Raw genomic sequence first — 11,494 nt, forward strand, 5'->3', positions numbered from 1 at the left:
AAGGCGAAGCCCATGAGGGTTAAGTAGTGAAATCTTACAGTACTTGTAGAATTTCTTAAGTATTGTCTATCTATAGTATGTGTTCTCTTCACTCTGTGTAGCTCAGCTGACTGTGTGGGGAATAGAAGAGTTATCGTAGGTAACTTTTCTTCAGTATCTGTGGCCCTGAGCAGAGCAAAGAACATGAAATGAAATGAGAGCGGAAAGGAAAGGGATTGTATTAGCTGTTGTTAGTATGTGATACAGGGTTTTGTGTGGTTGGTTTTTTTTTTTTAAGGGTCTTCTTGAATGTTTAAAGCATTCTGTTATAGCCAGATAACAAAATGTTTATCAGAGTTTTACACTCTACTGAATTTTGCATTCACATAATGCAATTGGCATTTAACTTCAGCAGGATTCATGTAACTTAGAGAAAATTTGCAATATTAACTTGCTTGTTACCCTATACTTTTGAGAGAAGGGAATTGTTGTTCTGACTTATATTTGTTTCCCTTTCAGGAAAACAGGATTTTGAAAGGGAGAAAAAGAAAATTGCCTTTTGTTTGTTGCAAGTTACCAATACAGCTGTTGTTTGAAGTTAATGAAAGCATGTTGAATAATTTTAGAGAGGGACCAACAGTGCTAAAGAAACATCCATCAGTATTTCAGCAATGTAAAATGAACCTTGTAGAGCAGTATGTCACTGTCAAACAAATATTTTTCTAAGGGGTTTCTGAAGGGAGGTGGAGGCAGAAATCTTGTCTTGCTTTAGCTGCTGCTGTGCCTGCTCTGCCTGTTGAGCTACAGGTAGCAAAAGAGACTGGAGCACTAATACTACTAGTTCAGCTTACAATACCTACTGCTAAAACCATAAAGCTTTGCTCAGCTAGGATTAGAAACGGATGTTTCATGTGACTAAGGGGATAAGGTGTGGTTTATATGGGTCTCTGTGCTGCCTATCTAAACATTTCACACTGCTGTCTGTATTCCAAGCGCTAACCTGTGGGCTGTATCTATCCTTAGGCATCCTTATAACAGCTGTTCAGCTGTTGTCTTGCAAATAGTGGTTTTCTGCCAGTTGTTCGTGCAGTTACTCTTTTTAAAGACAATTTAGCAGTCTGTGCTGTGGTTATGAAGCCATTTGATTCAGATATCACAGGCAGCTGTGTAGAAGGGCGAGGAATGTAAAGTGGAATTAATATTTTAATATTTACATGTGCTGTCTTTTTAATGTTTAAGTGGCATAGGTTATATAATTCCTATTAGAGTTTTACCAAACTTGATGAGTTGGATTCAGTTTATTCTACTTATGCTTGGGTTTGGGGATTATTTTCCCCAAGAGTTGTTACTGTGATACAAATGAGTTCTGTATTTAATTTTTAGCTAGTTGAAATCAAATTGTAATTCAATATTGAGCTAAAGTGTCATAATACAAATACTTTCCCCAGCTATTTGATTTAAACTTACTGATGTGAGAAGGCTGTGGTTTGTAGTGGAGTAGTACCTTGGAAGAAAGGCAACTGATACAGCTCTCAGTAAAGCTGTTACAAATGCAGTGAGGTACAGTGCTGACACACCCTCTGCTGATGTACACTGAAGAGGATTATAGGGTCTTTCAACAATCAGAAGTGAATTGTGGAGAACTTTTAATGGACTGTTTTCAATTTAATTCTCATTGGTGCTGTCCTGTTTCAAAATAATGTATTTATACACACTGAAGTAAATTATGTGACAGCATTTCCACCATAAGGGCTCAGCTTCTAAGTGTGTTTGGATGCTGTAAACTGGAATGCAATTTCTTATACTGAAATTGAGAATTTAGTTGACTGTGAGAAACTGAAGTGATTAAAAATGCTGGTAAAGGGTCCAGTGAGACCAATAAGAATATGGTAGTAACACAATCTGGTTGCTACTAATTGTTAGTAGACTTTAGACATTGTTACAAACTCTTTGTTTCTTTGTGAGGTAATAGTTTGAATTGTGATTTTAGTTAGCAGAGTTTCAGTCCTGTGGCACAACAGCTACAAAACTGTGGTCATGTAGTTTACTCAGGCTTAATTAAAGTGACATTGATTTTTAGAGCTCTTACTTCAAACCCCAGAAAATGTAACCCCTTATTTCCCAGACATTACTGCCTAGGTTTCCTGGGGAAAATATCAGTATTCTGTGAGTAGTTCAGGTTGTGAAATATTTATTTAGCTATTTTCTGGTAGCTAAATAAATCATCTGCATCCAAATATGAGGATCTACTGAGCTGGAATTTAATAATTGTGCACTGTGATTTTAGTGCAAAGTATTTGTCCTTTGAACTAATCTTTGCATCTGAATGAAAGCAAAATCTTGATATATATTTGTTGCATAATCCAAAATAATTGAAGAAGGGAGGGAATTTGAAAATTTTTAACTAAAAACTGTCTGTTTCTAGGCTGTGTTTAAATTATTTACAAGATAAACTCCAATTTCCAACCCATGCCAATGCAAGTGTGAAACTGAATATTACTTTTCCAGTGCCTCTGTGGTACAGGAAAACTCTTTTCCAAGTAAACACTTTTTATTAAACACTAACATTGTTTAAATACTAACTTTGCAGTGACACTGACTACAAAGTCAGGAAAGCACCACATTATTGCTTAATTGATATGAGATGGGATATGTCAATACTCAAGTGCTTTACTGAACAAGAGTTAAAAGCAGTGTCTGCTTTGTTTCAAACTGTTATTCAGTTTCTTACAAATATGGGGCTAGAGATTTTTTACTTTAAAATTCTTAATTGATTTAGCTGATGATAAAACCTTGACTCTTGTTTTTGAAGTTCTTAAACTTGGCTTCATACCAAAGTGTGTTTCTGATAATACTGCTATCTGAAAAACCTTACCAGCTGTTGGGTCTCTTCAGACAGCCTACTCAAAAAAGGAGATTTTGCTCAGTAGGAGACTTGCACAGCACACTTGGGTTTGATGGAAGTACAACGCGTGAACATGGGTCCTAAACTAACTCTGTGTTTGTTCAGGAAACAAAGCAGGATTACTGTGGATTTACTGCAGAATTCAAGTCTGATTACTTGCTTGTGGTTCTGAAACTTAGCATTGTCCTAGGAGATGCTTCTGATAAGCACAACACGGCTTTCAACTCTCTTGATCCCATGCATATGAGCAGCTCTGAACTGCAGAGCTGTGTTTAGGTGTGTGATTTGTACATACACTATCACACAGTATATACAAGGTGAAATTTCTCTTTAAGTCCTTTCATTTTATTAAGAGAAAAGGTGATGTAGCTGGTTGCTTTGTCCAATTAGTACATACATATAATGTAGAGTAATATGAATAGGAAGATCCTTAAGAGGTTGAGGTGGTTGTGCAGCCAGATTGCACACTGCTGGGCGAGTGCTAAAGCCTATTCAATTTCCATTTCAAGCAGGCTTGTATTTGATGCCAGAGTCTCAAGGTTCTCCTTTTCTTACTTTGAGGTGGGGAGATTCTTTAAAAAGATACTAAGATGGGTTTCAGGATAGCTGACATACAAAAAGAGCACCTTAGTTTACATCAGATATCAATTGGAAATGTATCTGTTCTCATTATTCTATTTTTGCTGTTTAGACCAAACATCTAGAATCAAGTGTTTCAGCTTGCCAGGCTGGCTTTCAAGAGTAACTGTCTTTCCTGTTAAACAAGATGAAAACCTGCTGCTTCTGAGAGGACATATAAGCCACTACTGAAAATCCGAATCAGCTTTCCAATGTCAGAGCTAATAGAGTGAAATCAGATGTGTTTCTGTATTGCTGCCCTGATAATTATATTTTCCTAGATGCAATTAAGTTCTTGCCTGTGGAAGTAATAATATTCTCTTCTAGAAAGTTCTTCATTATTCTTACACAGCATCAGGAAAACTTAAAACCAAAACACTATTTTTTGACTATTCTTAAATCTTGTAGCTATATTTTTACATGGTAATAATTATCTTGCAGAGACAGAATACATTTGGTATATATATTTTGTGACCTCAGTTGCTGTTTCTGTTTTCAACATCTGCTGTCCTGAGAGAATGCTGCTTGGTCTTAGCTATCTATAAATGTTGAAAAAGTATCAATATCTTTTTTTTGGCTGAATGTTGAAATTTTAAGTAATTGTACTAGATAACTGTTCCTATTTTAGAAACATAACAGTGATTCTAGGTAGAATTAGGACTACAAATACAAATTAATGTTTCTGAGATCAGGCAAAGGTGATAACTGTCTGACCACTGTTAGGAAAAGGAATAGCATGTGTGCTTCCAGCTCTCAAAAGCTGGCAAAAGCTTAGTACAATTCAGAATAGCCTCTCTGATTACCTAGTAAGAAATTATTACTGTATAATATTCATAATTTAAATAAGTTTTAGAGAATAGTGGAAACATTACCATGATTTTACAGTTGAGAAGTTTGAATTAGAAAGAATAAAATTACTGGCATGGAGCGATTCAGCTGTCAGAAGTAAATTACTAACTAGGTTAGGTATGGGTATTGTATTGGAAACCAATGTTTGAGCTAGGAAATTCATGTAAAATGGAGGTTCTGAATGACTAAAACCACTGGATTTCAGTATTCTGCTCTCTACAAAATTGCCAGGATTTTCTGTCGTATGAAGAGTGTTAGCACCTTCCATCTTTGTCTAAATGTAGTGTGGTGGAATTCCTTATTCCTTTATTTAGAAGTAGCAAATAATTATATGAACATGCTTTAGCTAATACCTGAGTACATATGGTATTACATTACCATGTAACAAATGATGTTTGTAGCCTAGTTGTAGCAGCATGATATCTTGTGAATGACAATATTGACCCAAATGCTTACCTGACTTCTTAAGTAGGATTTGTAGTCAGTGTACTTTATTCTGCTGTGACAGCAGCACTCTTGATGATGCTTGAGAAATTAATTCAGAGCTGTTTTGTGGACATGTTCCAAAGCTCCTCCTTCTGAGAATATTCTCTTATTTCAGACTTGTTTTCAGTGAGGTTACAAAAGTTGTCTTGGCTATTTAAAATGTCTTTGGCCATTTATGATTTTATTGAGAAGGACACTGAAGATGGAAAGGGGTGTGTGAGCAATTCCTTGCCTTTTCCCAAGGAAAGAGGGTCTCTTGTTAAATAATTCTGTTTTATGCTGCTGGCTCCTTTGTACTGTTACTGCTCTTGAAGACTGAAGATAATAAACTATGCTATAATTAAAGAATCTGCTTGTAGAAAAAACCTTGTAGCATTTAAGTTGTGAATATTCTCTAGTGTTCTGTCTGCTTTGCTTTCTGATATCCTGAGCATGGCAGCACAATGAATTGACATAGTATCTCTCTGACTTATGGAAACTAAAGGGATAAAAATTAATTTTCTATTGTAATACTTATCTTGGTATGCAAAATAAAATAGATACCATTGATGCTCATTTAAAATGCTGGAGGGACACTGCTGATACCATTGTCTAATGGTTATGTAGTAATATTTCCCAGCATGAGAAAGACTCAAAAACATGGTTACAAGAATAAAAAGGTATAATAAGCAAGCTTGAAAATCTTATTTCATGCAGTTGGAAGGTGTATGTGTTAGCTATGTAAGTACTGGGATAAAAGATTTGGTGTAGTGTTGTGTAAAATGGTTTCTGGGAGAGCTACAAAAGGGGCAGTGTGCCACAGATAAAAGATCCAGGCTGGGACTGGTGAGATTGCTTTTGGTGTCATCTTGCTTGTTTAGGAAAAAATAGAAGAACCAAGGAGACTTTTAATGTTTAATGTTCCAAACTTGCTCCAAGATTTCTTTGGAACTTGGAAGTAAGGACTGTAGCATCTTCAGAACTGAGTTACTGACTTTAAAACCTGGTTGGGAGATGGGGGAACAACAAGGGAGGCCTGTTCTTCCAGGTATCATTTGAGAGTGTAATCTGTAATCTGTGGTATCTTTCTTGACACCTTTGGGCTGGAATATTTGACAGCATGGCATGCCTGCAGTCATCTCTGCAGAGAGTTGTCTCCTCCTCTGGTTTGAATGAGCATTAGCTGAGCACCAATGGACTATGTGCTTCTGTCCTAAGGAGGCAGATACATTTCCAATGCAATTTTCTCCCCTCCTCTCCATCCCCTGTATATTCTCCTTCATATGCTAGAAAGCCCCCTCCTTTAGTCTGCTTTCTTAAGTCACAATTCCTTGAATAGAGAAAAGGCTCAATACTTGGATAACAATGATATTTAATGAGAAACTAATATGGCTCAAGGAAGACAGTGGTCTTTTTTTGAGTACTGCAGGCATAGGATGGAAATGCATAATGTATCATATCTAATCCTGCACAGATTTAAAGAGTAAGTCTTGTGCTTGTAAAGCAAATCGAATTGCAGCAAAGCATATTTTCAATTTAGACTGGACTGCAACTTTATAAAGACTTTAGATTTTGTAGAGAATTTTTCTTGCATAAAGTGTCCCAGAGAGAGAAAGAAAGATGAAACTGCCTTTAAGTTGGTTTTTTTCCTGCCTAAGGCCTTTTGTATTGAACCTGGGAATGCTCAAGCTTTTAGGTAGCTGAGGAAACTGAAATACACTTGCCATGTTCTACTCCTGTTTTCCTCAGCTTGCTGAAGATATGGTAGTGGTAGAATAAGGTAGTAGTTGCTTGATTTTAAGATTATTTTTTTTTTAAGCAACTTATGTGCTTTGCAGTTAACTCTGAAGCAGTAGCAGAGAAGAGTAAACCTTGTGAAGTAAAAATGTTAGCATAGCCTAACTTATTAAATTTCAAACTATATTTACTTTTTTTTTGTCCCAGAAATTACTTGGCTAATACAGACTCACATAAGTCTTCTTTAGAGAACAAGGACTGATTCTTCAACTGCATAAAACTTTGCTACTACTGTTCTACACCTTATGTTCTGTTGTCTTGAGAGCAGGAGTGTTTAAGAAAGGCAAAGACCTCTAGTCAGTCCATGTACATATGGTTGAGATTATCTGTAGTTGTAATTTCTGGGTATTTGGAAGGACTTTAGGTCTTTGATTATTTGGAAGGTTGACATGGCAAACTTGAATAGTGTAGTCTTGAAGATCCAGTGCTTGAGGAATTTGCTGGTTACTGTAGAGTGTGGGAATGTCTTCCGGTTTGTTTTAAATACAGAAGGATACTCACTTATACATGTTTAATTGTCACCTGTGATCTTCATAAGGAATTGGAAAGAAGCTTTCTCTAATCTTGTTTGAGTTGTTCTGCATTCAGTGGAATACAGATTCAAAACCACTATCCCTATCAAAAAGGTCCTACAGCTGAATCTGAGTATGCACACAGGTGACCAAAGTACAGATTCTGAAAGACCATATATCACTGCTTGAAAAAGGGAGAGGTGAAAAAGGGAGATCATGTAAATGCTTCTGCTAAGAATAAGTATGGCAGTTTCATCCTTTATGGAGTCACTCGCACCAGGACTCTTCAGTACCTTGCTGTTTGTTTACAGAATGCTTGAGAAAGGAAGCAGTAACATGCCAATAGAAGTTTTTGCCAGGAAAGATCTCTTTTGGGTGATGAGTGTGTGTATGGGTAAAGATTTTTGGTTTGGTTTTTTTTTCTTTTGGGAATTACCATGAGCGTTTGTTTGCAAGTGGAGGTTCAGGCTGTGCATGTGAAACCATAAGCCAGTACTGAGAATCTCATAGGGGAGTCTCAAAACTGCCTATGAAGCAAAGCTGATCACATGTTTAGTTTGTTTTTGAACTTTATTTTCCATCCAAAACTTGAGATGAAAAAGTGATATATTTAAATTGGCTAGAAGCTAAGTTGGTACTGTAGTTCAGGAATGACTTTTGATAGAAAATTGATGAAACAGACACATTATTTAGCATGTCAGCATCTCCTTATCTAAGTTGAGAAGCAAGTGCAAGAGTCTAAAGAGGCTGGCTGAAAATTTGGTGGCTGTGTTTCTTTAAGGGGGAGGGAAAAAAAGGGAGACAGAGGGGCCACAGGAATACCTGTCAAGGCATGCTTTAATTGTATAAATCTATTTTGATGGAATGAATGTGTCAGAAACACCAGTTGAATACCCTTTGGGGAGGACAAGTAAGGCAGTTGTTTTCCTGCAAAGCCATCCCTGACTAAATGTGTCTAAAATTATGTAAGCAATGACCAAATGACAGAGTAATGCAATGCTAAGTAGCCTTTTGGCAGCTGGGGGTGGTGGTGGGTGTCTGATGCTTATAGATAATACTTTTCAAAATGAGAGCCTTTTATTCACTTTCTGGGTATGTTTCTGTTGACCAGATTTGATAAGTCTTGAAGTAACTAAAAATTACCTAGATATTAGTGATCTTTATTACTTTATTTTCTGGCCTGTGTCTCTGTATTGGTCTGGAGTAACTCTCCTGAAGTCATCATTTTGCCTAGGGCTAAACTTCATTCTCTTTTCTTCTAAGAAAGATTGCCAATTGAGTTAGGCCACTTTGAAAAGCTTTTATGGCTTTGATATGGGTTAAAAGCTGTTGGAGCTGAGGTTTATCAAATCCATTACAGTTCAGCATTATTCCATTTGATTAGTCACTCTTGGCATACAGATAGGATTTGAAAAAAAATAGCTTCAGCAAAATTATCATCAATAATTCACATGTTTACATTACAATTGTATATATTGTATACTCCTTCAATGGGAAGCTTTATTTCATATACATATAATTATAATGGATACATATGCTTCATTGGAAAGCTTCAAAAGGTAGCCATTCACTAGACCAGATTTGAAGTATTTAAATACTTAATATTGTGATATTTGTTTTCTGCTAGAATGTGTTGTAAAACTACAGCAAGAATGTAGTCTTTTATCTAGAATCTATGGTGGGGACTAACAGTTTTCCATTGCAAGGCAGAGATGTGACAAAGCATTTTATGAAAACAGAGCTCACAAAGTTACATGGGTCAGTCTCACCTTGAGTTCTCAATCTGTACAAAAACAAACCACTTTTTTTTTTTAGCATTGTGTCATTGGTTGAAAAAGGTGTACTGAGTGATGCATACTCTCAAATATACCAGTATGCTTTTCACAGAATTGGCTTAAGTTTCATCTTCTGTTTTCCTTTTTTAAACTTTTGGGAAGATACTTTATCAAAGAGTGTTAACTGTTTTGTTTTACTCTGAATTTTGTTCTTTGTACTGAACAGATATGCTTTATTCCCCAAGAATACTCTAAAAACATTTAGTTAAATGAAACATATTAAAACATTAGTGTCTCCCCAAGTCCCTGATGAGGTTTACATGTTTGTCAGGAAAATAATTGCTCCCATCTGCATGCTCATTAGACCTTTCACACTATTTTAAACTCAGATAATTTAGTGATAATTTTGACTTTTCAAATGTTTTTCTGTATTCAAAATTTGCTATTTTAATCTCTATGTTACTTTGTTGCATTATTCAATATATTAATCTCTTAGTGCATTCTTCACAACTTTAACAAAGGTCACAAATCTTTCATATTTATAACAAAGTTCAAGTGAGAAGAATTGACTGGTTTTAATTTAAGCTTGGAAGTAAAAAAAAGTTTATTTTTTTCTGTTTACATTCAAATCAAGCACGTTTGGCTTGAGTCAAGGTGTGATCCAAGTATTCTTTGCAGAATGAAAGCCTTAATTTGAATGGGTTTAGTATCTCTTTGTGCTTTTATACCAACAAATTTATATTCAAACCACAAGAGTTATACCAAAAGAACTCATTTTAAAGGCATTTGAGATGTGCTTATGAAGTTGAGGTGGAGTGATTGAAGAAATTGCTATTTGTCAGCTGTGTATAGCATCTCAGCTGCAGAACCTGTAACTTTGTGTAAATACGAAAACCATTGAGCTTGAATGGTTTTTAGTGCTTAGAAAGGGGACAATGAAAGAGGCCATTATTTTATCTCTACTTTAGGAACAGCAACTTTCAGATGTTGAACAAGTAAATAATTTGAAGGGGTGGCATCCTGTAGATCCCTAGATCTTTTACTCATAATGTTGGCTCTTTAAAATATGGAAGGAGTAATGACTGTTCTAATACTCACAGGTTTTGGAGTCCAAATATTTCATAATCTGATGACAATTTATTTTTCTTCCAGGAGTGTTTTATAACCATCCAGTCCTTCTTTAGCTGCTTTCCTTTGGGTGGGCCTGGTAAGCTTTTACATTGTATTATAAATAGCTCTGTCAGTGCAAGGAGGGTTAATTTATTTTCAGTCATTCTTTCCACTTGAATGTGGAGTAAGAAAAAGGTTCAGCTCTTGTTTGACTTTTTATAACAGTTTGTCAGCTGTGTTTAAAATTGAAATGTACAGTACCAATATATTATAAACAAGGGCCAGCATGTGCCCAGGTGGCCAAGAAGGCCAATGGCATCCTGGCCTGTATCAGCAATAGTGTGGCCAGTGGGACCAGGACAGTGGTTGTTCTCCTGTACCAGCCACTGGTGAGGCCATGCCTTGAGTGCTGTGTCCAGTTCTGGGCCCCTCATAATATGAAAGAGATTGAAGTGCTAGAGAAGGGCAACAGAGCTGATGAAGGGTCTGGAAGCACAAGTTCTGTGAGAAGGGGCTGAGGGAGCTGGGGGAGCTCAGCCTGGAGCAAAGGAGGCTCAGGGGGAATTATCAGCCTCTGCAACTGCCTGAAAGGAGGGTGTAGCCAGGCAGGGGTCATTTTCCCAACTAACAAGTTTGTAGTTATTTGGGGAAAAAACCTACTTCCTCGTTGAAATAGGGCTAGCTGTAGGCAGTTTCCCTGGGTGTTTGGGGATTTTTGTGTTGATGGGACTGCAAAACTTTGACTTCATATTCTGCATGACCATGTATGAGTATGTACTGTTCCATGTCATGTAGCTGTAGCAGTGCAGAGCTTAATGGATCCACAATGAGGCAGCAGTTATAATGAAAGCTGAAATGTTTGCTCTTTATTTGGGTTAAGCCATTAAAAATAAGAATATTCAATGTTTTCTCCATCCAGAATGAAGACAAATGTAAAGATGGCATGTCCAAGGAATTTTAAACGGTGTAGACCTCCTGACTGAGCAGTGTTGTGTATTTTATTCTCTTTAATTAGTAAAGTAAGTATGAATCAAACCTCTGCTTCTGGGAGTTAAATGTGTCATATATGTATATATATAACAATATTAAGCAATAAGTTGTGTTACCTTAATTTTATTTCTGCCAATATGCTTAATTCCCTTGATGGGAGAAGATGGGGAATTATCTATAAGAATATCTAATACAAAATGGCTTTTTGGGAATTTTTACATTTTTAATTGGGTAGAATTATTTAATCTGGTAGAAAGTTCTAAATTACAAAAGCCATCATGTTAATGTATCACTCTGATTTTGGAATTCTTCATAAATAAATCACTTATGTAAGTTTATGATGGTAGTGAAGGATTGCTAATTATACATTAACCACTTCTTTAAGTTATACCTGTTTGTTGCTTCTACTGGAGCAGTACCCAAATGTTTGGTTAAAATATACCTTCTCCTAATCTCTCATGCTAGTTTCACTCTTCAAGGCTTTGCATTCCAAG

General features: G+C 36.3%; 1 protein-coding gene across 3 annotated transcripts in view; it reads left to right on the forward strand.

Annotated features, from left to right (window-relative positions):
* LRRC8B (leucine rich repeat containing 8 VRAC subunit B) overlaps positions 1-11,494 on the forward strand; it is a 38,128-nt gene that overhangs the window by 21,876 nt on the left and 4,758 nt on the right. For all 3 annotated transcript variants that reach the window (XM_085068009.1, XM_085068008.1, XM_085068010.1), the window contains exons 2-3: positions 10,053-10,107; positions 10,930-11,029. The gene's annotated coding sequence lies outside the window, so the exon portion shown is untranslated. The remainder of the gene's footprint in view (positions 1-10,052; positions 10,108-10,929; positions 11,030-11,494) is intronic.

Source organism: Lichenostomus cassidix, chromosome 8, assembly GCF_008360975.1.
Source record: "Lichenostomus cassidix isolate B80296 chromosome 8, HeHo_3.0, whole genome shotgun sequence".
Taxonomy (NCBI): Eukaryota; Metazoa; Chordata; class Aves; order Passeriformes; family Meliphagidae; genus Lichenostomus; species Lichenostomus cassidix.